This window comes from Geotrypetes seraphini, chromosome 3 (assembly GCF_902459505.1).
Source record: "Geotrypetes seraphini chromosome 3, aGeoSer1.1, whole genome shotgun sequence".
Lineage (NCBI taxonomy): Eukaryota > Metazoa > Chordata > Amphibia > Gymnophiona > Dermophiidae > Geotrypetes > Geotrypetes seraphini.
Genome location: NC_047086.1, coordinates 54,697,887 through 54,723,684, shown reverse-complemented (window position 1 = coordinate 54,723,684; position 25,798 = coordinate 54,697,887). Strand labels below are relative to the sequence as shown.

The 25,798-nt window shown below is 46.3% G+C and overlaps 1 protein-coding gene across 2 annotated transcripts in view; it reads left to right on the top strand.

Moving 5' to 3' along the window:
• FAM135A (family with sequence similarity 135 member A) overlaps window positions 1-25,798 on the top strand; it is a 277,151-nt gene that overhangs the window by 13,504 nt on the left and 237,849 nt on the right. For both annotated transcript variants that reach the window (XM_033936915.1, XM_033936914.1), the window contains exon 2: window positions 23,045-23,129. The gene's annotated coding sequence lies outside the window, so the exon portion shown is untranslated. The remainder of the gene's footprint in view (window positions 1-23,044; window positions 23,130-25,798) is intronic.

The following is a 25,798-nucleotide window of genomic DNA, read 5'->3' as shown; positions in this document are numbered from 1 at the left end:
TCTACATCTCCAACTTATGAACCATAAATGTAAAAGGCAACACTTTTTTTTCCTTTACTTATGCATTTGAGCATAGTGTTTGCTTGCAATTGTGCTTTATTAAATTGATTGACAAGCTTCAGTTCTACTACTCTTTTGACAAAGCACCAGTTAAGAGGATAAAATTTAGCAAGGATCACATCTTTGCAGAAACATAGATACATAGAAACATGATGGCAGATAAAGGCCAATGGCCCATCCAGTCTGCCCAAAAAACTGTTTAATATTCCAGAGGCTACCTACAAAGAGCTTCCTGATCTCAATGTGTACTTTAAAAGATCACCAAAATAACTCATTGGTCACTTTTGTGAGGGTGTGATCCTTGTCCTACAAAGACCCTGATGCAGGTATTTCATATGTCAAAAGACGTGTTAGGCATATTGTTAAGAACATAAGAATAGCCTCACTGGGTCAGACCAATGGTCCATCAAGCCCAGTAGCCCGATCTCACAGTGGCCAATCCAGGTCAGTAGTAACTGGCCAAAACCCAAGGAGTAGCACTATTCCATGCTACCGATCCAGGGCAATCAGTGGCTTCCCCCATGTCTTTCTCAATAACAGACGATGGACTTTTCCTCCAGGAACTTGTCCAAACCTTTCTTAAAACCAGTTATGCTATCTGCTCTTACCACATCTTCTGGCAATGCATTCCAGAGCTTAACTATTCTCTTAGTGAAAAAAAAATTCCTCCTATTGGTTTTAAAAGTATTTCTATGTAACTTCATTGAGTGTCCCCTAGTCTTTGTAATTTTTGATGGAGCAAAAAATCGATCCACTTGTACCCATTCTACTCCACTCAGGATTTTGTAGACACTTCAATCATATCTCCCCTCAGCTGTCTCTTTTCCAAGCTGAAGAGCCCTAGCTGTTTTAGTCTTTCCTCATATGAGAGGAGTTCCATCCCCTTTACCATCTTGGTCGCTCTTCTTTGAACCTTTTCTAGCGCTACTATATCTTTCTTGAGATAAGAAGACCAGAATTGAACGCGATACTTCAGATGAGGTCGCACCATGGAGCGATACAGGGGCATTATAACATTCTTATCTTGTTAACCATCCTGTTTTAAATAATTCCCAGTATCCTGTTTGCTTTTTTGGCCGCCACCACACATTGGGTGGAAGGATTCATCGTATTGTCTACAATGATACCCAAATCCTTTTCTTGGGTGCTAATCCCCAAAGTGGACCTTAGCATCCGGTAACTGTGATTCAGGTTATTCTTCCCAATGTTCATCACTTTGCATTTGCCCAAATTAAATTTCATCTGCCACTTGGACGCCCAGACTTCCAATTTCCTAAGGTCTGCCTGCAATTGTTCACAATCCGCATGCGTTTTAACAACTTTGAACAGTTTAGTGTCATCTGCAAATTTAATCACCTCACTCGACGTTCCAATTTCCAGATCATTTATAAATAAGTTAAATAGCACCGGTCCCAGTACAGACCCCTGTGGCACTCCACTGTTTACTCTCCTCCATTCAGTCTGAATGATTGAACACTGATTCACATCATTATGCAAAGGTTGCTTTTCAAATAAAAGTGTATTTTATCCATGGCCATTGGTTGCTACTTTTCTGCTCTTGCTTTTTGGACCTGATTCCTGTTGCAACTACCTGTTGCGTTTCTTTCTGCTATATATACAAATATACCACACAAACTATTAATCTTAAATATTTATATTAAAACATTTTAGCTTGATAGAACCAGGTCTGTCTTAAGCCATTAAGTATTGTAACCGTAGCTCTGCTGACCTATGGTCTGTGGGCTTTGGCCAGCTCTTCGGGGTCGGGTCACCCACATCCAGGGTTCTCAAAAAGAATTTCTAAGTGGGACAGTTCTTACAGCCACTCGAGCTGGCTGCAGCTGGAGCCGGACTTGTCTCCAGTAGGCCAGAGAATTACAATCCTGGGTTCAATCACCACACTCAAGTCTCTTGCCTAAATTGCAGTTGAAGAATTCAAGCCAGAGTCAAAGGGTAACTGAAAACAGCAACTTTTAATTTAACTTGATTGTAGACTTCAAAATCAACTATTTACATTTTCCTTAAGTGTTGGCTGTCATCAGGTGTAAAAAGTTCTTTTTTTTTTTTCTTTTTGTATTTCTTTAACCATAAATCTCATTTATTTTGCTATAGGTGTAATACTCAAGTATTCTCACACTCAATCTCTGTCCTCTCTTGTGATCCCCTTTAAACATAAAGGGCTAAGGGTCACGTGATGCCGTCTTGGTGAACGGACGTGCGTGAGAGGAGCTCCCGGGCCCGCTCTTAATTTTTGCTCTATCGGCAGCTTTACCGATGGCATTCTGCCTTTCCCGACTTCCTGTACTGTTTGGGCAGGTTGGTCGGGGTGTTTTGCTCTCCGTGTGGGGGGTTATGGCCTCCAAAGTGACCTGAAAAGATTGGGACAAGCCTCGCAGAGCCGATCCTAAAATGGCGGAGTCAGCCCTTGTGTCTCCACCTTCGCCGCGCTCGGAATGGGTGGCTGATATTATCACGGAGATGAAAGAGGCGATTCAGGACGCCCTCACCTCTCAACTCCAAAAGCTCTCTGACAAATTGGATGGCTAGACAACTCTGTGAGCCATTTGAGAGTGGAGTTTGGCATTTTTCAGCAGCGGGTGTCTGATTTGGAGGATTCGGCTGCTCGCACACAGGTGGCCCAGACGGCAGCAAACTCAAAAATTCAACAGCTAGAGATGAAGGTGGAGGACCTAGAGAATTGCCGCTGTTTGCCGTCGACTCCATGAGCTGCATATTGTAACAACCCCAGCCCTAGAGCTAGGCTTGTCCCAGGTAGGAATCCCCAAACTACTAGACTGCAGCTAAAAAGAGCAGATCAGTGCAGTAGTTCTGTTAGCCCCAAAGTGGCTGAGCATAAAAAGTCTGACTTTGTGCAGGGACTCAGGGGGGAGGGGGAATGTCATAGGAACAGCCTCAAGGAACCTGAGATAGCCGGTAGGAAGGAACAGCCCAGAAGTCAGCCTAATGCTGGAATTGCTCAGCTGCTGAAACTAATTAGGGCTCAGGAGAAAGCCCAGCAATCCAGTAAGCTTAAATTAGTAGCTCCTGAGCCAAGGGAAGAAGAGGTCTTCAGAGCCAGTTCTCCTCCCTCTCACCTGGAGAATGAGATTGAGATGGAAGAACTAGAAACCTTCCCTGGAGCAAGCCAATTATCCAGCCTTCCTTCTACAGAAGATATGGACACTTCTATGGGACCTGCTGAGGAACTTATGGATGAGAGTTAAGTGTTGTTGTTCTCTCTTGCCAGTTTGGATTTGCTGCTGCCAATAAGTGAGCAGGGCTGGGCTTGCTACTGAAGCTCAGCATTTTTGGTTTTTTTTTAAACTTTCCAGAGCAGTGATGTTTTCTTTTGCTGCTGCTTGCAGGAGACTTGGAACTTAACTGAGGGTAGTGTGGGGTGAGTCCCCGAAGATCTTTGGGCTGGGTTTGTGGGGCCAGTTTTGGCAAATGTTAATTGTGTGGACTCAGCTACACCCCTCCCCCACCTGCTTAGTAAGCTGGTGTGAAAAGCCAAGCCTGTTGTTATAAAGGCCGTGCAGTGCTTTGGACTGTACTAGAAGAACTTTTGATAAGTTTATGCTGCTATAATTCTGTGATGGACTGTGAATTTATTTATGAAAGCCAGACCGGGACACTTACCTGTGGAAAGGCAGAGGCCCATGAGTTTTGTTAAGGCCTCTTATTTTTGATTTTATATGCAAACCTGTTTTGGGGAGCAATACCTGCACCGGCAGCACTGCCAAGTCAAGGGTGCTGCCTTATTAAAGCTTGCTCTCTTTCAGAACTCCTGGTTTGATGTTCTTTTGTTCTTGCCCTACGGTAAGCCTTTTTAACATACGCTAGCACTTAACTTACCCCCTCCTTTACTAATGCGTAGTGTAGGTTATAGTCCCGGCAGCGGTGGTAACTACTCCGACACTCATAGGAATTCTATGAGTGTCAGAGCAATTACTGCCGCTGCTGGCGCTAAAACCCGCATTATGCGTTAATAAAGGAGGGGGATAGTTTAGTAAAAGGACCCCTAAGAGGTTGGTGCTTAGTAAGTATTTTTTCTCCTGTGTAACTTCAGCAAATTTTCAAGAGAAACTCTGGTAATGATCATACTTTTCACCTAGGGGAATCTGTTCTGCTAACTTCTTACTTACCTTGAGAACCACCTGTATGGGATTTGTGTTAAGAATTTATCTCTCTATCCTGTTTCAAGGTACAATGGAAGAGCAATTCCTTTTATTTTATTTTCTGTTTATGAACTTATTTCATTCTTTTTATGAGCTGATACTTTATTTCCTTGATGATATGTCTATATCAGGGGATTAGTTATTACCCCGCTATTAATGCCAGCAGGACCCTTCCACCTTAGGAAGGCACGCTCAGGACAATTATTTTGCACACTGCCCGGTAGCCATTCTGACAACCTAGTACCGGGGGTGTGACAATATCCAGTTTGCACTTCTCTACCCTGCACGTCTTAAAGTTCAAATTGTGGGTTGGTCTCACTTTTTTGACTCGGCGTCTGCTGCCTTGGCCTTTGTGCAACGCCTGGTGGGAGCTGCTCCTGGACTATCACCTTGTTGATCGTCTTTGCTCCGGATTCCTGGGCTTTTCCTGGCTGGCATCCATGCTGTTCCGCTGTGGCTCTGGCTTGCGGGGAGTCTAGGAGCCTTGCCGCAGGCGGTCGATGGAGAGGCCTTGTTGGGTGCCTGGCAGCGGCTTGCTTCTACTACGCCGGTCCCCTGTCCAAGGACTCCAGCTGACTTCTGGTTGTGTTTCAGTTGCCTTTGTCTGGTCGGTTGTTGGACTTCATTGCACTGTTCTTCATTTGTGAGTATTTTGTTTTATTGCCAATGTGTTTTTTGCCCTCTCTTATGTTTGGCTGGAGTACTTGCATTGCTGGGGGTGCTTGTTTTCCATGGAAGTTGGGGGGTGGGCTCAGGAGGGCCTTTCAGCGGGACCCGATTCTGTTTTTTTTCCCCCCCAGACCATTGCATGGGACTTTGGGGTTTGGGGATTTCGGAGAAGGGGGGAGGGATGGTGGTGGATGGACTGGGGTGGGAGGTTGTGGGGAGGTTTGGGCTGGGGGAGTGAATGTTTGGTTGTGAATGGGTATGAATGGTTGTGTGTATGGGACTCGGGGGGGCGGGCAGTGGACTGGTTTTGTTTCTTTTTGGGGGGGCTGTCGGTGGTCCTTTGTTCTGAGAGTGAACCGCTGGCTGGGACGGTTTCCCCGGTAGTATGTTGGGTTATTTTTCCTTTTACCCTGTTGTTCTTTTATGATAATTAAGTTTGTCTCATGGATTGTTCATGGTATTACATCTCCTGTTAAACGTCAAAAAATTCTTAGTGCATTGAATCGCCTGAAGACTTATATAGCTTTCTTGCAGGAGACCCACCTTTCTTCTGAGGAACATGTTAAACTTTACCGTTGGTGGGTTGGTTTGGAGTCCCCAGGTTTGCAAGTGTGGTCATATTATACCGCAAAGGTTTGCATCTTACTATCCATAAGGTTTGGTCTGCTCCGCAGGGGCGCTATCGTTTAGCTAAAGTCACTCTTAATAGGCAGGACTTGTTATTGTGTAACATCTATGCTCCTAACACTTGGGATAAGTCCTTTATGCATTCTCTCACCAGACTCCTCCATCAGGACTTTCCAGTAGTGATGGGGGGGGAGGGGGGGATTTTAACCAACTTTTTGGTCCCACTATTGACAAATCTAATCCCCTTCCCCATGACCGGTATACCCTGACTAGAGGTCTTCCATTATTTGCCTCGTCTATGTCTCTGATCGATGTGTGGCGGGTGTTACATCCTGGAGACCATGAATACACTCACACATCTAATACCCATGCAACGCAGTCCCGTATTGATTACTGGCTGATTACGGACTCCTTGTTTCCTCAGGTGAGATCGGCGGAGATGGGGGGTATAATGTTTCTGATCATGCTATGCTTGTTCTTATTTTAGAGTTTCCTTGAGACACCCCTAGGGGCTTTCATTGGCGATTTCCTCTCTCGCTTTATTCTGACCAGGAGTTCCGTTCTTTTTTGGTAGACAAATGGAAAGATTATGCTTTTATGACCCGCTTCTCTATAGGGAGGCTGCTAAAGTTGTTTTGCAGGGGGAGATCCTTGCTTACTCCAGCAGAAAGAAAAAACGTCGCGACCAACATGTGCTCCGGTTGGAACGACAGGTTCAGGATGACTGTCGCCGCTATGGGGCTCATCCCACCAAAGTAAATAGGCCATTACTGAGGACCTCGCAACAGGCTTTGCGGGAACTTCTACATGACCAGGCTATGAAATCTTTGGCTTATTATAAATATCAACTGTATTTGCATGCTAATAAGAGTGGGAAGTTGTTGGCTAACCTAATTTGGCGCGCTAAGGGATTTTCCCCTATTCTGCAACTTCGTAGGGCAGATGGTGGTCTGATCCACAGGGATGAAGATATAGCAGCGGTATTTAAACATTACTTCTCAGGAGTTGTACGATGCTCCGCAGGCTTCTGCGCTAGTGGGGGAGCTCTATTTAGATCAGGTCTCTCACCCGGTGGTGTCAGAGACTCAGAACACACGGTTAATGAGTTAACGCTGGTCATTGGAAGTCTCAGATCTCGCTTACTTATCTGTTTGGCCCGGGGAGGATCGGTGGTTTAGGACTTCCGGATATTGGCCTGTATAACTTGGCATGCCTGCTTCGTTATTTGGGTAACTGGTGCTTACGGAGCGATGATTATCTTTCTTGGGACTTTGAATCTGCTCTTTTTCATCCTTGGTACCTGTTTTCGTTGTCTCAGATTCCCCTCCGCCTTTTGCCCCCCGCATTTCGGTCCAGTGTTCTTCTTCTGTCTTGGCGCTTATGCTGGCATGTCGGTAACAAAAATCTCATGCACGAATACAGGATGTCCGGGGCTGTACTTGGAGAGACCTCCCAGGAAAGAGACTTGGGAGTTCTGATCGACAAGTCGATGAAGCCGTCTGTGCAATGTGTGGCGGCGGCGAAAAGGGCGAACAGAATGCTAGGAATGATTAAGAAGGGGATCACGAACAGATCGGTGAGGGTTATCATGCCGCTGTACTGGGCCATGATGCACCCTCACCTGGAATACTGCATCCAGCACTGGTCGCCGTACATGAAGAAGGACACGGTACTACTCGAAAGGGTCCAGAGAAGAGCGACTAAAATGGTTAAGGGGCTGAAGGAGTTGCCGTACAGTGAGAGATTGAAGAAATTGGGCCTCTTCTCCCTTTAAAAGGGGAGACTGAGAGGGGACTTGATCGAAACGTTCAAAATACTGAAGGGAATAGACTTAGTAGATAAAGACAGACTGTTCACCCTTTCCAAGGTAGGGAGAACGAGAGGGCACTCTCTAAAGATGAAAGGGGATAGATTCCATACAAACATAAGGAAATTCTTCTTCACCCAGAGAGTGGTGGAAAACTGGAATGCTCTTCCGGAATCTATTATAGGGGAAAACACACTTCAGGATTTCAAAACAAAGTTAGACAAGTTCCTGCTAAACTGGAATATATGCAGGTGAGGCTGGACTCATTTAGAGCCCTGGTCTTTGACCTGAGGGCTACCGTATGAGCGGACTACTGGGCAGGATGGACCACTGGTCTGACCCAGCAGCGGCAATTCTTATGCTCTTATGCAATTGACCTTTGAAAGGATTACGGTAAGTGCCCAATTTTAATAGCTAGTGGAATGATGAGTTTTTCTGAATGATTGTAACTCAAGCTTTAAATAACACTAGCTGGTGAGCAATGTAATAGTTGTGGAACTTCTGAGATCTTTAATCAGTGAATTCTGTATTTAGTAAATTTTATACTGAGAACACAGCTAACAGGCAAATAGAATTATTATGTAAAGCATGTGTTACTGCAGAAAATAGCTATTATAAAATTATTTTTTTTTTTGGGGGGGACACCGAAACACAGCACTGTCTTTTAAGCAATATATGCATAAGTGCTCCTAGGGACATATTTTGGACAGAGCTGCAGTGTACATATACTGTATACCACTTTATAAAATATGTACATACTGTACATCCCTTATCTGTTCTTGCCATACAAGTCTGAACAGTCCACAAAAATAAAGCTGTAATGTAAATTTTGCATTTAGATATATGATACACATATGTGTACATGTATGTAACTCGGATAATTTAAAACAGGCATCTTTTATTCAGGTTTTTACTGATAAATGTTTACATAAGTCTTCTATCTTTTACTGGAGCACAAGTTTCTATCATTAAGATCCAAATTATATAGTAAAAAATAGTAAGTATAATTAATTCGTGGAGCTAAAAACAGCTTCAATTTAAAACATTTCTACTGAGGAATGCACAGATTAAAACTCTGCTTTGCCTTATTACAATATTTAAATACATGCTGACTTTTGAACAAGAGGCTTCAAAGGTCACATTCTGCAACTTCTCTTTTTGGTCCAATGAAAATTATTGCAACATAAAAATATTTCCACAAACTCATTTCCTTTTTTTAAGAACTTGTGGGTTGTGTCCGCCAACCAGCAGATGGAGAGAGAATATGAGTTGGGTACCCTGCAGCTTGGTCTTCATCATACTCTCTTGTGGAAGTGAATTTTGATAGCTTTAGCAGTGAGACAGCATACCAGTGGAGAATATCTAGATTTGAAATGTGTATCCTGCCAGAGCTGGTGTTAGCAAGCCTGAGCTAGGACCTAACACAGAGAGAAAACGTCTTTATCCCAGGACAAGCAGGCAGCATATTCTTTACATGTGGGTGATGTCATCCACGGAGCCCCGTCGCGGACAGCTTTTCAAGCACACTTGATTAAAGATCTTAAAGTTTGCTAGTGCTGCACCGCGCATGCGTGTGCCTTCCCGCTCAGCTAGAGGGCGCGTCTACTCAACGTGGTCCTCAGTTCTTAGTTTTCTGCGGAGCCAGAAAGCCCTGTCTCTCTTCTCTGCGGATCTAAGTGCCTTTCTTGCACCGCGGCTTCTTTTATTGTTTTCACGGAAGTCGCTGTGCCCTGCGTCTTTTCTGTTTTACAATAAAAAAAAAAAAATTCATTTCCTCGATCGCGACCGGGGCATCCTGGTTTTTCCTTTGGCCGCCTGACCTCGCGTGGCCGCGGCCTTTTTTTCCTGTCTTATGTCCCGGCCTCTTACCGGTTTCAAGAAGTGCACGCAGTGCGGTCGGGTGATCTCGATCACAGATCCGCACCTTTGGTGTATACTTTGTCTAGGTGTTGATCACCCTACAGACTCTTGCCCTCATTGTGCCACTCTCCAACCTCGGGCTCTTCGTCGACGATGGGCCAAGATTTTGGAACTCTTCACCATGGATAAAGCCTTGACCCCGGTCTCGACCTCGGTCTTGACGTCGGCCTCGAACACCTCAGTCCCGAGCATGTCTCCCTCGACTTCGAAGGCCTCGGCTGCTCTGGCTTCGAAGACCTCGGCCTGGAGTAAGTCTCCTCTTCCTCCTTCAGCTCAGCTACCGAAGAAGCCATCCTCGGAGTCTCTGGCCACCCAGGCAGTGAGTGTAGTCCTGCCGGCCTCTGCGAGACCTCCTCCTAAGCGTGCCTCCACATAACGGGAATACTCTACATCGAGGTTGCCCTCGTTGGAGCGCACTTCTGCACCCGTTCGTCCAACTCCTTTGGTCTTGGTGCCGATGTTCGAGGATATGCTTAAGGCTATCTTAACCTCATAGATCTCTGCTTTGGCTCAGCTTGCCCCAGCCACATAGAAACATAGAACATGACGGCAGATAAGGGCCATAGCCCGTCAGGTCTGTCCACTCTACTGACCCACCCCCAAGTCTACTATCCTAGGGATCCCACTCCTGGTGACAGGTTACCTTGGCTTAACCTTCTAAGGCAGGGGTGTCCAATGTCGGTCCTCGAGGGCCGCTATTTGCATGCACTGCTTTCAATGCATATTCATTGGGGAAATCCTGAAAACCCGACTGGATTGCGGCCCTCGAGGACCGACATTGGACACCCCTGTTCTAAGGGATCCCACATGGGCATCCCATTTGCTCTTAAATTCTTGCACGCTGTTTGCCTCGATCACTTGCACCGGGAGCTCGTTCCAAGGATCAACCACTCTCTCGGTGAAGAAATATTTCCTGGTGTCACCATGAAATTTCCCGCCCCTGAGTTTGAGCGGATGCCCTCTTGTGGCTAAGGGTCCTTTGAGAAAGAGAATCTCTTCTTCCATCTCGATAAGGCCGGTAATATACTTAAACATCTCGATCATGTCTCCTCTCTCCCTACATTCCTCGAGTGAGTACAGCCGCAAATTTTTCAGCCTTTCCTCGCTTGTTGTTGACTAGCCTGAGCATCGCGCCGAGGGCCCTCGAGGCAGGGTGCGCCGGTCCCGCCGCTTGTCCTCGAATGACTCCTCGCCTACTCCATCGAGGCGGACTTGCCCGCCGCCCGACTTCGTTCGAAGCACCGGCCTAAACGTCCTTCTTCCTCGAGGCAGCGGTCTGCCAAACGGCCCAGGGATTCTCCTCCGAATCGGGGTAGGTCGCCAAGTCCTCGCACGACGAGGTCCATCAAACTGTTGGACCTTGTACTGTCTGACCCTCGGCTTCGCTGGTCTCCCGTGCCGAGCCGAGGGGCTTTGAGGTCAAAGACTCCAACCTCCTTTGCGTGTCGGAAGGTCTCTTCTTCCCGGGTCTCACTGGGGCAGGCTCCCCTGGTCTCCGTCTTTCGGACCTCCGGGTCCTCGCCTTCTGGGCTCTCTAAGCGCAGGCTGTCGTCGACTCCTCCTCGTTCTTTCAGCGGGGCCTCATCGACGTCCATATTGTGGACACTGACTTGCCGGCGCAGTATTCAAGGGAAGCTTCCCCCTCGTTCTCTGCTGCCCCGAAGTCCCACTCGGCTTTGCCCTTTGAAGGGCATTCTGCGGGCAAGCCTTCCTCCTTCACCAGGTTCGTGCTGACATGGGCAAGGCGCTGCAACTGGACCTCCAGTCAGAATCCAGGTGTACCCGGGAATATTTGGAGGAGATGGAGCTTCCTTATCCACTGAAGGAATTCTTTCGCCGCCCCCTGAATCTGGTTTTGCAGCAGACTTTCTTCTGGAATTTGGAGACACATTACGCCATTTCAGCCATTCTGTCCAAGATGGCATCCAGGTACCGGACGGTCCCATGTAAGGGGTTTGAAAAGGCTCAGCTCTCCCACCAGTCCTTGGTGGTGGAGTCTTCTTTAAAGAAGTCTAATCCTTCCAAGGTTTACGTGGCTGTCCCGCCGTGCCGGGAAGGCCGGACTATAGACAAGTTTGGCAGGCGCCTGTACCAAAATTTGATGATGGCGAACAGGGTTCTGAATTACAATTTTACTTTTACATCCTATATCAAACATTGCATCAAATCCATGCCCTCTTTTCAGGATGATTTGGCTATCCATCGCCGGTCAGAATTTTGCCGGCTGCTGGATATGCTGTCACAGATTTGCCTTTATATGTTTCAGGCGACCTATGATGCATTTGAACTCTCCTTGAGGGTCTCCTCCTTTGCGGTAGCCATGCGCCGCCTAGCTTGGCTCCGCATAGTTGACATGGACCCGAATCTACAGGACCGTCTTGTGAATCTCCTGTGCTTTGGCAACGAGCTCTTTGACGACTCCATCGAGGTGGCCACCAAACGCCTCTCCGAGACCCAAGGCGAAGTCTGCTCCTCCTAAGTCGTACAAGTTTTTTTTTTTTTAAATTATGAATTTAATGCTTAACAATATCAAATGATATCAAAGAAAAAGGTATTCTCATACAAATTTTCAAATACAAATATAACACAACAATCCTTTTCAAGCCCACAATATTGGGGAGACATGCTGCTTTTCTACTACATATTTAAAGGAAAACAAAAGAAATGGGTTGAATTCATATGAATCCTAATCATTCCCTACTGTATGGAACTGTTGACATCCTACCATTTTCTCAGTAATGAATCTTAAAGGCAAAGAAAAGAAAATGAAAACTCACTTCTGTTCTCGAGCTAACAAAAATTGTTGCAATTGGATGGGATCCCAAAATACATATTCAGTGTCTTGTATCTTAACAAGACATTTCTGTGACTCCTTTTGCCAGACTTCACCTCCGAGTGCCTCAGTGGACCCTGGCGTCCCAGTGGAGACAGGATCGGGATCCCGCATCTCAGCACATTGCGGTGACTCCCTCCTTGAAGTGTTCGCTCCGCTGGTGGACGCTCTCTTCCAATCTTTCCAGAGGTTTTCTTTTTCTTGCGCCCCCGCCACAGAAGGTCCTAACAACGGACTCCTCCGCGTATGCCTGGGGGGCTCACCTCGACGGCCTCCGGACTCAGGGTCTTTGGTCGAGCGCCGACCATCGCTGCATTTGCTTCAGGATCGCATGGTCCTGGTGCGCACAGACAACCAGGTGGCGATGTATTATGTGAACAAGCAGGGGGGTACGGCTTCCCTGTCTCTTTGCCGGGAGGCTCTTCGGTTCTGGGAGTGGGCGATACGCCACAACATCTTTCTTCGAGTGGTCTACATCCAAGGTGAGCAAACTGCCTGGCGGACAGGTTGATTCGCCTTCTCCAGCCACACGAATGGTTGCTCCAATCCTTGACTCTGCTTCAGGTGTTTGCTCGATGGGGGACGCCACAGATAAATCTGTTCGCCTCGCTCCTCAACCACAAGTTGCCTCGCTTCTGCTCCCGGGTTTATTCCTCGGATCGTCTCGAGGCGGATGCTTTCCTTCTAGATTGGATGGGATGGTTCCTCTACACGTTCCCTCCATTTCCTCTGATTCTGAAGACTCTCGTTCAACTCAAGTCCGTCACGCCACCATGATTTTGATAGCTCCTCGGTGGCCCAGACAGCCATGGTTCTCCCTTTTCCCCCGACTCAGTGCCAGGGAGCCTCTGCTTCTGCCTGTATTTCCTTCTCTGATGTCCCAGAGCCGGGGTTCGCTGCTGCATCCCAATCTGCTGTCTCTACACTTAACAGCGTGGTTCCTTTCCACCTGACTCCTTCCTTCGTTTTTTCTCAGTCTGTGCGGGATGTCCTCGAGGCCTCTCAGTAGAGTTCCACTAGACAATGCTACTCCCAAAAATGGTCTAGGTTTGCTGCGTGGTGTGCTACGCATCGCGTGAAGCCGCTGTCTGCCTCCTTGTCCTCCGTGCTGGACAATCTGCCGCACTTGTCTCGGTCTGGTCTCAAATCGACTTCTGTTCGAGTCCACCTCAGTGCGATTGCTGCCTTTTATCGGCCGATTGATGGGAATTCGCTCTGTCCATCCGGTGGTTTCCCGATTTATGAAGGGTCTTTTCAGTGTCCATCCTCCACTCAAGCCACCCCCCCGTGGTTTGGGATCTTAATGTGGTTCTGGCTCAATTGATGAAACCTCCGTTTGAACCCATTGATAAGACTCATCTGAAGTATCTCACTTGGAAAGTGGTGTTTCTGATTGCCCTCACGTCTGCTCGCAGAGTCAGTGAGCTGCAAGCTCTGGTTGCGGACCCACCTTTTACTGTTTTTTATCATGATAAGGTGGTCCTTTGTACTCATCCTAAGTTCTTGCCTAAGGTGGTTTCGGATTTCCACCTCAACCAGTCCATTGTTCTTCCGGTGTTTTCCCTAAGCCCCATTCTCATCCTGGAGAGGTGGCGCTTCACACTCTTGACTGTAAGAGGGCGTTGGCTTTTTAACTCCAACGCACCCAGTCTCATCGGATGGCTCCTCAACTCTTCATATCTTTTGATCCTAATCAGTTGGGGCATCTTATTTCCAAGCGTACCTTGTCCAACTGGTTGGCTGCTTGTATTTCCTTCTGCTACGCTCAGGCTGGTCTCCTGAGGCAGGGTCAGGTCACAGGGCATAAAGTCCGAGCGATGGCGGCTTCTGTCGCTTTTCTCAGGTCCACGCCTATTGAGGAGATCTGCAAGGCCGCCACTTGGTCGTCTGTTCATACAATCACCTCTCACTACTGTCTGATACTTTCTCCATGCACGATGGCCAGTTCGGCCAGTCGGTTTTACGTAATCTGTTCTCCTAAATTGCCAACTCTCCCACCGTCTCATCCTGGTAGCTTGGAGGTCACCCACATGTAGAGTATATATTGCCGCCTTGTCCTGGGATAAAGCACAGTTACTTACCGTAACAGGTGTTATCCAGGGACAGCAGGCAGATATTCTTGCAACCCTCCCACCTCCCCGGGTTGGCTTCTTTGCTAGCTATTTGAACCTAGGACCACGTTGAGGAGACGCACCCTCCAGCTGAGCAGGAAGGCACACGCATGCGCGGTGCAGCACTAGCAAACTTTAAGAGCTTCAATCAAGTTTGCTTGAAAAGCTGTCCGCGACGGGGCTCCGTGGATGATGTCACCCACATGTAGAGAATATCTGCCTGCTGTCCCTGGATAACACCTGTTACGATAAGTAACTGTGCTTTTTTGTTTACACCACAGCGCCAGTGGGTTGGAGAGAGCAGAAGGGGTGGAGGTGGGGGGTTATTTTGTAGCCTCTTCACCCACCTCACCCCCCTTTGCCCTCTCCAACCCCAAGCCGGTGCTGTGGTGTAAACAAAATTTAAAAAAGACTTTTTCTCTCTGTCCCATATTCTCAAAACATTAATGCGGTTGCTAAACTGGTTTCCGACGTTTAGCCTGCACGCATTTTAGCTGCGGATTATCAAAATGGCTTATCTCTGTCGTTAGCGAGCTTTCTAGCAGTCTCTGACACTGCCATGCAAATGGCTCTTCAACATTAAAATGAGCACTCTGGTGGATTCTTTAAAATCGCCGAGCCATTATCTAAGAGCAACATCAGCTTTTGGCGACAAAAATTAACGACTGGTCTGGGGTGCCGGTACAGTGGCAGCATTGTTTTAAACCCCGACAGTGGGGACGATGCCCATTTTCTTCTGCTGCCACATGAACCCCCACTCTCCCCCCAGCAGTGGGAGAGATGCCCATTCTGTTGCCACACAACCTCCCATTCCTGCAGTGGGAGAGATGCCCATATCTCCTGCTGCCAAGTAACCACCCCAGCAGCGGGAGATGCCCATTCTCTCCCACTACCACACAACACTCCCCCTGCAGCAGGAGAGATGCCCATTCTCTTCCGCCGCAACCCCCCCTCCCCCTGCAGTGTGAGAGATGCTCATTCTCTTCTGCTGCCACATAACACTTCCCCCACCCCCTGTTGGTCTCAGGCTCTGGTTTCTGTTTGTCTTCTGTTAACTCACTTGCCAGGGTCTCCTGCCCATTTGACATTTTCTTCTTTCTCTGTGTTCACCATCCATCTTCCATCTCTCCTCCACCCCATGTCCAACAATTCTTCTTCTCTCATGTGCAGCAGCTTCCGTCCCTCCTATCCCCCTGTGCAGCAACTTTCCATCCCTTCCTCCCATCCCCCTGAGCATCAGCTTTTCATCCCTCCCTCCCATCCCCCTGTGCAGCAGCTTTCCATCCTTCCTATTCCCCTGTGCAGTACCTCCTGACCAACCCCCCTCCCCCACTGTGAGATCTGACATGCCTTTAAGCCTCTCAAAGCAGCAATGGTGGTGGCTGGTGGACAGAGGCAGTGCGGTGAACAGGCTGCTTCTGGCCTGCTCCACCAGGAATTCCCTCTGTTGCGTCATCAGTGATGTGGCAGAGGGAAGGTCCTGACGGGGCAGGCTAGGAGCAGTCTGTTCAGAGCACTGCCTCTGTTGGCCGGCCACTGCCGTTGCTGCTGCTGCTTTAGGAGACCTGGAGGTATGTTAGGACTCGCTGAATTTTTAGGAGTCTGATTTTTTTTTTCTTTTTTTAGAAAACGGTTAATCAGTTTGAATTGGCGAATCGGGCAGCACTGATCGGTACCTTGCTAGAGCAGAGGCCTGTGATGTTCTTCCATCTAATGCAGTGGTCTTTGCTATTTTTTCAGCGAGAGCCGTTTTGGGTCCAAAAGGGCAGAAGGAGAGCCGACAAATAGCTTCCTAGTTTGGGCCATGACGCCAATAAAGCTTCTCGACATTCATTTCTGCAAGGACACTTGGCTTTGGTCACACATTCAGAACACAGATAAATCCTATGCGAATACTGGACCACAAACTAAAAAGTGCTAGTATACACTAATGAAACACTAAGATGCCAGACTTTGCATATAGTACAACACCAGAAAAATAGAAACAAATGCATTTCTTCCTGATCAATGCAACATATAGGCAGCAGATGTAAATTCTTAAAATTGACATATTTCAGTCACTAAATTGAAAATAAAATAATTTTTCCTACCTTTGTTGTCTGATGACTTTATTTTTCTGATCATCTTTCCCTATCTCTGGTTGCATTTCCTTGTCTGCTCTGAACTGTTTCCAGGGCCTTCTTATGCATTTCCTGCATTTCTCTCCTTTTTCATTTTCTGCCCTATATATCTGACATCTTTCTTCTCTCATTCCCACAGTCTGGCATCACTCTCCCCTCCTTTCCTTACCTCCTCTTCCTTTGTGGTCTGGCATCTTTCTGTCCTTCCCTTCCCTCTCTCTCATACCTTAGTCTGGTATCTCTCTCCCCTCCCCTCTTTCCTTTCCCTCTTCCCCTTTGTGGTCTGGCATCTCTCTGTCCTTCCCTTTCCCCTGTCCCCTATCTTAGTCTGGAATCTCTCTCTCCTCCTTTCCTTCCCCCTCCTGTAGTCTGACATCTCTCTCCTTCCCTTTCCCCCTTCTTCAAGTTCAAGTTCAATTTATTTAATATACCGCAAATATAAAACCAGGGTTAAAACCTAAGCGGTTTACAAAGTCATAGAAAAAAGGAGGTTTAGGAAAACAATACCAGTAGGTTTAGGAAACAATACCAGTATAAGTACAAAATCAACAAGCATCAAATAAGAACATGAGGAGAGAACAAGAGGTTAATTCATGAAATCTGGTATCTTGCTTCCCTCCCTCCTCCCTACCCCTCCTCCTTCTCCTCCTTACCATGGTCTGGAATCTCTGTCTTCCCCTTCCCTCTCCCAGAGGTCTGGTACCTCTTTCTTTTCTCCCCTTCCCAGTGGTCCAACGTCTCTTTAGTAACCCCGTGATCTGATGCTTGCTTACCCCTTCCTTCCCAACAGTGGCGTACCAAGGGGGGGGCGGGAGGGGCGGTCCGCCCCGGGTGCCAGCCCTGAAGGGGTGCTCCCGGCCTTGCCGTTCAGTCCCCCCACACCCCCGAAGGACCGCTCGCCCCACTGACCTTCCTGCACCACCTGTGAAGCAGCAAGCAGCAGGATCGCGAGGTCAGCTATCCCTGAGCTGCTTGGGCGCTGCTTCCTGCGCCGCGGTCCCGCCCCTCCTCTGACGTCAGAGGAGGGGCGGGAACGCGGCGCAGGAAGCAGTGCCTAAGCAGCGCAGGGATAGCTGACGTCGCGATCCTGCTGTGGCTGCTTCATAGGTGGTGCAGGAAGGTCAGTGGGGCGAGCGGTCCTTCGGGGGGGGTGGGGACTGAACGTCAAGGCCGGGAGCATAGGTAGTGCTGCTTCATAGGTGGTGCGGGGAGGCCAGGGGGGCGAGCGGTCCTTCAGGGTGGGGCGGGTGGGCAGGCAGGCAGGCATTCAAGGGGGAGGGGGTGACAGGCAGGCAGGCCTTCAAGGGGGGGGGACAGGCCTTCGGGGGAGGGTGCAGACCTTCAAGGGGAAGGGACAGGCCTTCAAGGGGGGACAGGTCTACAAGGGGGTGGGCAGGCCTACAAGGGGGTGGGACAGGCCTTCAGGGGGGGTGCAGGCCTTCAGGGGGGGTGCAGGACTTCAGGGGGGGGTGCAGGCCTTCAAGGGGGGGACAGGCCTTCAAGGGGGGGACAGGCAGGCAGGCCTACAAGGGGGGGGACAGGCCTACAAGGGGGTGGGACAGGCCTTCAAGGGGGGGACAGGCCTTCAGGGGGGTGCAGGCCTTTGGGGGGGGGTGCAGACCTTCAAGGGGGGGGACAGGCCTTCAAGGGGGGGACAGGCAGGCAGGTCTTCAAGGTGGGGGGACAGGCCTACAAGGGGGAGGGACAGGCCTTCAAGGGGGGGACAGGCCTACAAGGGGGTGGGACAGGCCTTCAAGTGGGGTGCAGGCCTTCAAGGGGGGACAGGCAGACCTTTAAGGGGGGACAGGCCTTTGGGGGGGACCCTGGTTTAGAAGTACATGGAGGGAAGGGGGTGTTCAAAGAGACGTGCATATGCCAAACTTTGGGGGGGGGGGATGAAGAAATAATGGGTCTGAAAATAGAGGAGAGGGAGAGAAATGATGGACCATGAGATTTAGGGAGGGAAGGAACTGAAAGGGAGAAAAATTGGACACAAGGGATGGTGTGGAGGAGGGATAGAGATACTGGATAGGAGGGTAATTGGGAAAAGAAAGGAAGAGATGGTGGACTCTGGGGTGGTGGGGAAGGAGGGAGATATGCCGGATGAAAAGGTAGTTAAGAAAAGGTGGATCTGTGGAGGGAGATGAAAAAAAGGAAAGATACCAGACTTCCTGGGGAGGGAAGGGAAATGGAAAGGGAGGACAGAGTTGGCAGATGGATGGTTAGCACGCAGAAAGAAGAAAGATGGAGACCCTGGCAAGCAAGTTATCAGAAGAAAACCAGAGCCTTGGACCAACAAGATTTGAAATATAACCAGACAACAAAAGGTAGAAAAATTAATTTTATTTTCTGTTTTGTGATTATAATATTATCACTAACTCAAAAACTATCACCCAAAGTGGCTCTGAAAAATATGCTACCCAAAATTGTACAAAAATACCACTTATACTAGTATTACACCCACATAAACTTCTTTTTTTTCTTTTTTTCAATTTTCAATTTTCTTTTTCTTTTTCTATTTTATCTTAATTTTGAAAAGAAAAGAAAAGTTTGTTGATAAAAAATTAAGATAAAATAGAAAAAGAAAATTGAAAAAAAGAAAAAAAAGAAGTTTATGTGGGTGTAATACTAGTATAAGTGGTATTTTTGTACAATTTTGGGTAGCTTGTGATTATAATATGTCAGATTTGAAATGTGTATCCTGACAGAGCTGGTGTTGGACTGCAAACGTGAGCTAGGATTTAGCAGAGAGAGGAAAAGTCCTTTTTGTTTCTTTATTTTATTTACACCACAGCGCCAGTGTGGTTAGGAGAAGCCAAAGGGGGTGAAAAAGCTATAAAACCCACCAGGAGTTTTGAAAAAAATCACCCAACTGGGCAGGAAAATCAAATTCAATAGGCTGAATCGAATCGAAATTTTTTTTCCTGAATCTGGCAGCATTAGTTTGCGCTACTGTCTTAGACTTTAGGACCTGGGATTGGGGAGAGATGGCATCCTCAGTACTTTATAATGCAAGTGAAACGAGGATTTGGTCAGACTTTTGAAGGGTCTGCAGAAAAAAAATATTGTATAGGCCGGGGACATGAAACAGCAGGAAATGGGAACTTTTCTTCCTTCTATTTTTGTGAATGGAAAGGCTGAGGATGTCAGAGAGTTCAGTTAAAATATGTGCTTTATAAGAAAATATAATAATGTGTTTTATAAAGTTTATAGCATAGCTGGCCTACCCAGTGAGGTGTTTCTAGTGGTGGTGGTGGCAGCGTGTCAATGTGTTGAGAGGAAGAGGTGGTCTGGGAAATTCTGCTGAGCAAACTCCGGGCCCATTTCCACCCCCCAGTTAGTCCACTCCACTCAATTGGTTCACACACTGAGTGGGTCTTTGGGTGTTGTGTTGGGATCTCTTCCAGTGGTTTATCAGTATCTCCTTCTGGTCCAAGGAAGGAAACTTTGTTATCCTTAGCATTGACCTACAGAATATGTTTGTAACAGCGCTGCTTGTGTGGCATTAGGCTATGTAGTGATTGAAAGAAAAAAACAGACCTTTGCGCATTTTTGCACTATATGGTGGGTGTATGAGGAGATTCACTTTTCCTGCACAGCTAAGTCCATGTGAAGTTACCTTGTGCTGTATTTGACATCTAGCAAGGTCTCTGTTTGAAAGGAAAGATCTAAACTTAAAAATGAAGTGGCCAGAAGTTATGGTAAAAGCAGATAGTGTAGCTGGTTTTAAGAAAGATTTGGACAAATTCCTGGAGGAAAAGTCCATAATCTGTTATTAAGACATGGGGGAAGTGTCTGCTTGCCCTGGATCGGTAGCATGGAATGTTGCTACTCTTTGGGTTTTGACCAGGTATTAGTGTCCTGGATTGGCTACCATGAGAATGGGCTACTGGGCATGATGGACCATTGGTCTGACCCAGTTAGGCTATTCTTATGTTATGTTCTCATCTGTAGGGGCCTTTGTTTTCACTTCTTATTTTAATGTATTTTTTTTTCTGGGAACTTATCAGTGTTTTTTATAATGGGAACAAAAATGGAAGAGAATTAATGTGTGTGGGATGAGGGGTAACTAATTTCTTCAGCTAAATAATTCAGTCCACTTCAAACAGACATAGGAGAACTCACGCACCATTCACACACCCTCCAACCAAAAACGTCAAAAGAAAAAAACTGTTCGACAACCTCCTAGCCATTCGAGCTGCAACACTCGACCCCCAACCCTACAACCAATTGACATCGACCACATACTGCAAAACCTTCAAAAAGAAATAAAAACCCTTCTATTCAAAAAACACATAAAACCGAATTAACACAATCAGAACTGTCCCAAGCATCACCTGCAACTACTCCATATGTACTTCTGATGTCATGACAATTCAGACATAATTTATGTTATGTTATGTTTGGAATATAAGAAAATTTTCACTGCCTGTTTCTATTCTGACCATTTATTCCATTTCATGGTCATTACAAAAAATATTTTTTTACATGGGGGGGGGTGTCAAAAAATGATGGGCCCCGGGTGCCACATACCCTAGGTACGCCACTGCTTCCCAACAGCTTCTCTTTCACTCTTTGTGCCACATGAAGTAAACATGCTGCCTTCAGCGGCCCAGAAGCTTTCCCTCTACTACTGTTTCCTGTCCCTGCATAGTTGGGAAGCAGTAGTAGAGGGAAAGCTTCCAGGTCGGCCAAGGCACCATGTTTCCTTCATTCATGTTGCTGGCAGCCGAAAGAGTGAAAGAGCAGCTGCCAGGAAGGAGAAGCATTGTATCTCACAGTTGGGTGATGGAGCCCTGGACAGTTGCGCGGGCCACCCAGAAGCTCTGTGTGTCGCCATTGCTTGTGGGCATTGCATTGAAGACCTCTGATCTAATGCATAGGAAAGAGCATTTTGTAAGCCTGTTACACTGTTATTAAAATATGTATGCTTTGCTTATTGTTACACTTGAATTTCTTGTTGAAATTATGACAGCCAATTAACTGTTTGTGCAAGATTATTCTAGGAGGGGTGATTTGGGATGATGATGATTTTGAGGTTAATTACTAAAATCTGTCAGGAGCTAAGGGCCAAAAATTACTTGTTGGGGGTGCAAAGGTAAAGGTTCCTTTAGGGCACCTAATGACCTTGTACCATCCATGGAAAAGGACTATCAACACACACAAATATTTTTGATGAAAACAGGTATATGGTAAATTTACTTTTTTCTCTGAGTGCTTGGCAGTTGACAATGAGCAGGTCACTTTAAGACTCATGGGGCTCCTTTTACAAAGTTGCAGTTGCGAATCCTGTGTGTAAATGTGACACAACCTATTTAATTCCTATGGGCTGTGTAGCATTTGCCATGCTGGGACATGATACCCCGACTTTGTAAAAGGGGCCCCTGGTGCCATACAAGGTACCAACTGCAGCTTCCTTTAGTTTTTGTCTGCTTTTTTTTTTTCCAGCTACTGTAGTGACAGATTTTGTGTCTCCCTCTTGATCTCAGCTCAGGTGTGCCCTTGCCACAATTGTGAGAAATAACTGAATATCTGGGTGATTCTATGTACCATATATACTCAAATTTAAGTTGATCTGAATATAAATCAAGACCCCCATTTTCCCCCCAAAACAGGAGGAAAAATTGATGACTTGAATTATAAGTCGGGCGGCTTAATATTCAAGTGCCCTGCCCTGTCAGGCTCGGCAGGCAACCCCCGTCCCTCCCCTGTCAGGCACTGCACCCAGCTCCCTTCCTTCCTTCCTTCCCTCCCTCCTTCCCCTGTCAGATTCTGCACCCATCCCTCTTCCTTCCTTCCCTTCCAGGCTCTGCACCCTGTCCCCCCCTCCCTGCCCTGTTAGTCGTACCTCATGTGCAGATCCCTGGTGGTTCAGAGGTACAGCGGGCAAGAGCGAGCTTTTTGTACTCCTGCTCTGCTGCTAATACGGTTAGTCGGTGGCTGCCGTGAGTTCTGGTTTCTTCAGCTGTTGCACAACACTGAGCAGGAGCTTGCTTTGGCGCTGCTGCTCAGCAGCTTCCTGACTGGCTCCTGCGAATTCTCACGAGAATTCATAGGAGCCAGTCAGGAAGCTGAGATGCAGCTCGGTGGTGCTCGGTGGCTGAAGAAACCAGAACTCATGACAGCCACCGACCGGGCTAGCAGCGGGGCAGGAGCGCGAAAAGCTTGCTCCTGATGCTGCACCTCTGGAACATCAGGGATCGGTAGAGGAGGTATGATAGACAGGGCAGGGAGGGGAGCAAGGTGCAGAGCCTGGCGGCAGCCTGCAATAAGTCTGGGAGGGGGGCACTGGCCAGAATATAAAACGGTACCCCCATTTTTGGGCCAATTTTTTTGGCCCCAAAATCCTGGTTTATATTCGAGTATATATGGTCTATAGTCTTTAGTTGCATCTTTCGTCCTGATGTTCAAACCCAGAAGAATAGGAGCCATACCTGGGAATCAATCCTAGGTCTCCTGAAGAGCAGTACATAGTGCTGCCACTGAACCAATAATTCTGTCTCAGCTAAGTATTTTAAACCTGTAATTGCTGGATGGGTTCTCTACACACTGTTTCCTACTATAGCTGTTTTAAATCCGTTGGTTAATAATTGAGGAAAGTCAGGAAGTAAGCCGTAATTAGTGAGCATTGATCTGTGCTTATGCATTTTACTTTGGATGTTTGGAAGGAAAGATGAGGAATAAAATATTAACAGTATGTGATAATCTGTTTTCTTCAGGTGCTGACAATGTGCTTGTGACAGTGATAATGGATAAAGTGGAAGTTGGGCTATTCTGTGAATTAGAATGGAAACTGTATCAGAAGTAGGTATACAGACATATTAGTTGCTGGTAATGTGAATGATTTTAACTTAAGCTAAAAAAGCTACATTTTTACTGTTTTCATAAACTGTATAATGGGAATTATGGTTCATATTGTATTAGTATAATTTAAGCATGTCTTCTAATAACATTCTAATCTAATTTAATCTTAGATTTATATACCGAGTCAGCCCTAAAAAGATAGGGCTTGACTCAGTTTACAACAATTTATCTAAAAGGGATAACATTACAGTCCTTAGTTTAAAAAACGTTGAAACAACATGGTTTTAAGATTTTTCAGAAGACTTGAAGCGAAATACAAGATCTTATTTGAGAAGGTAGATCATTTCACAATGCAGTTAATAAAAACGAAAAAGAAAGAGCCATTTTACTGACTAATCTGATACTTTTAACAGAGGGAAAGGAGAGTTTGTATATAGGAATGGTTCTACAGCCTGAAAATCTTGAAAAATTTAAGCACAAAGGAATCAAAGAATCAGTCCATGTATAATTTTAAATATTATACAAGAACATTTGAACTGGACTAAAACGAAATGGAAGCCAGTGTAGGATCTTTAGCAAATGTGTCACATGATCAAATTTTGATATCCCAAAAATCATCCTTGCTGCTGTATTTTGAATTAACTGCAACTTTTTCTCGTTTCCTTTACTTAAACCAACATAGATGGAATTACAATAGTCTAGTTGGAATAAAATGATTGATTGGACCAGAACTACGAAGTGGTGTTGATAAAATAGAGGACGAACATGTTTCAATTTACATAAGCTCAAAAAGCATTTCTTAATAAGGTAATTTACCTGATGATTGAACGAAAGAGAGGAATCTAAAAAAATTCCCATGACTCTAGAAGAGAACTCTATTGGCAAAACTTCTCCAGTATTAAGAGTAACTGTGCTTGCCAAAATTGCATGTTCAGGGCCAAACCATAACAGTTTGTTGGATTTAATTTCTTGAGAAGACCAAGACTGTAGTTTAGCAGTACAGGAACTGATGTTAGCAGAGAAGTTATTTAAGTTAGGATATACTTCCAATAAGATAAAAATATCATCAGCATTGGTAAATATGGTTTCAATAGGACTTAATTGGTAAAGATTTAATGTTCATGCTTCTTGCCTGAAGGTAAGGTAGCATGGTTTGTGTTTTATAATAAGAATTTTGATTGTTAACCTGTTTTCAAGGCTGTTCCCTTTAACCCTGGGCAAATCCTTCACTGCCCCATGTACTTTAGATAGATGGTAAATAAAAAATTAAAAAACTTCATTGCTACCTAAAGAACTGGATGACTGCACACAAACTACAGCTCAACGCATCAAAAACCAAACTTCTCTGGATACACAAGGATTCCTGCACATAAACATAGAAACATACCCCCGCCCATCCCTCTCCTGGGAAAATGACACCCTTACAGCCAAAGACAACGTCTGCAGCTTGTGAGTGATTCTCAACTCTAACCTGTCGCTCTCAATCATATATCAAAATTAGTGTATTCATGTTTCTATTACCTACGCCAGCTAAAGTGCATCTGTGCTTACTTCTCAGAGAACGATTTTACCTAGCTACTATATGTGTTTGTGTTATTTCGGTTAGACTATTGCAACACACTACTAGTAGGCTTATCCACAAAAAAACGTCTCCAAGGCGTGTAAAACGCTGCAATTCGACTCCTGAAAAACCTGGGCTTCCACGACTACGTCACCCCTGCACTAAGATCCATGCTGGCTACCTATCTGAAAACGATGCGTCTTTAAAGCCCTGGTTCTAGCTTTCAAGACATTCCACAAGATTACACCAAGCTACATAGCATCAAAACTACAGATTTATGTCCCCAACCGATCACTGAGATCCCAAGCAGAAAAACGGCTAGCCATTCCACCCGGTCGCTCACTCACATCTGAAAAAGCCCGGAAATGCTCTTATTCCCATTTCATACCCAGATTATGGCACACCATAATTTATACCTTTACACCAAATTTTGTTTTACCCAACAAAGTTTGTCTTATTTATAGTGTGAATGTAATCTTGTAATCCGTTCTGGGCTCCTTTAGGAGGACGGGCTAAATAAATGAATAAATAAATAAATACAGTAAATGGTGAGCCCACTGGGAAAGATAGAGAAAATGCTTGAAGTACAGTACCTGCATGTAAACAGCTTTGAGTCACAATCCCTTCCCTCAACATTGTTGCGTTCAAGTATAAATCGCTGCTCCAAATAATTTACAATCTAATTACATACTTGGCAGTGAGAAATAATTTGACTTGCCTAAGGTTATAAGGAATATCAATGGAGAAAGTGGGATTTGGACCCTAATTCTTAGCCCATTGTTCTAACCACCAGATGTATTTCTACTTCTTTTTATTACTACTGTGCTTTGAATGGTGAAGAGCCTTCTTCCTGTTACTCTTTGGAGTGTAAGGATCCCCCATGCTGATCACAAGGCTCTGTTAGTTTGAGCCTATCATGGCCTTAGGGGAATTGGAAGGTCTGCCATTTTGGAGAGGTGGGACTGAGCTTTCCTCTTGCTGTCTTTTCTTATAAAGTAGAGGGGCAGGAGGTGTGGGGGGAGCCGGAAGGAACAGGTGGCCGAGGCAAGAAGGGAGTGGGCATCCCTCTTGACAATTTTTTTTTTGAAGTATAGGGGTTGGGGATTGG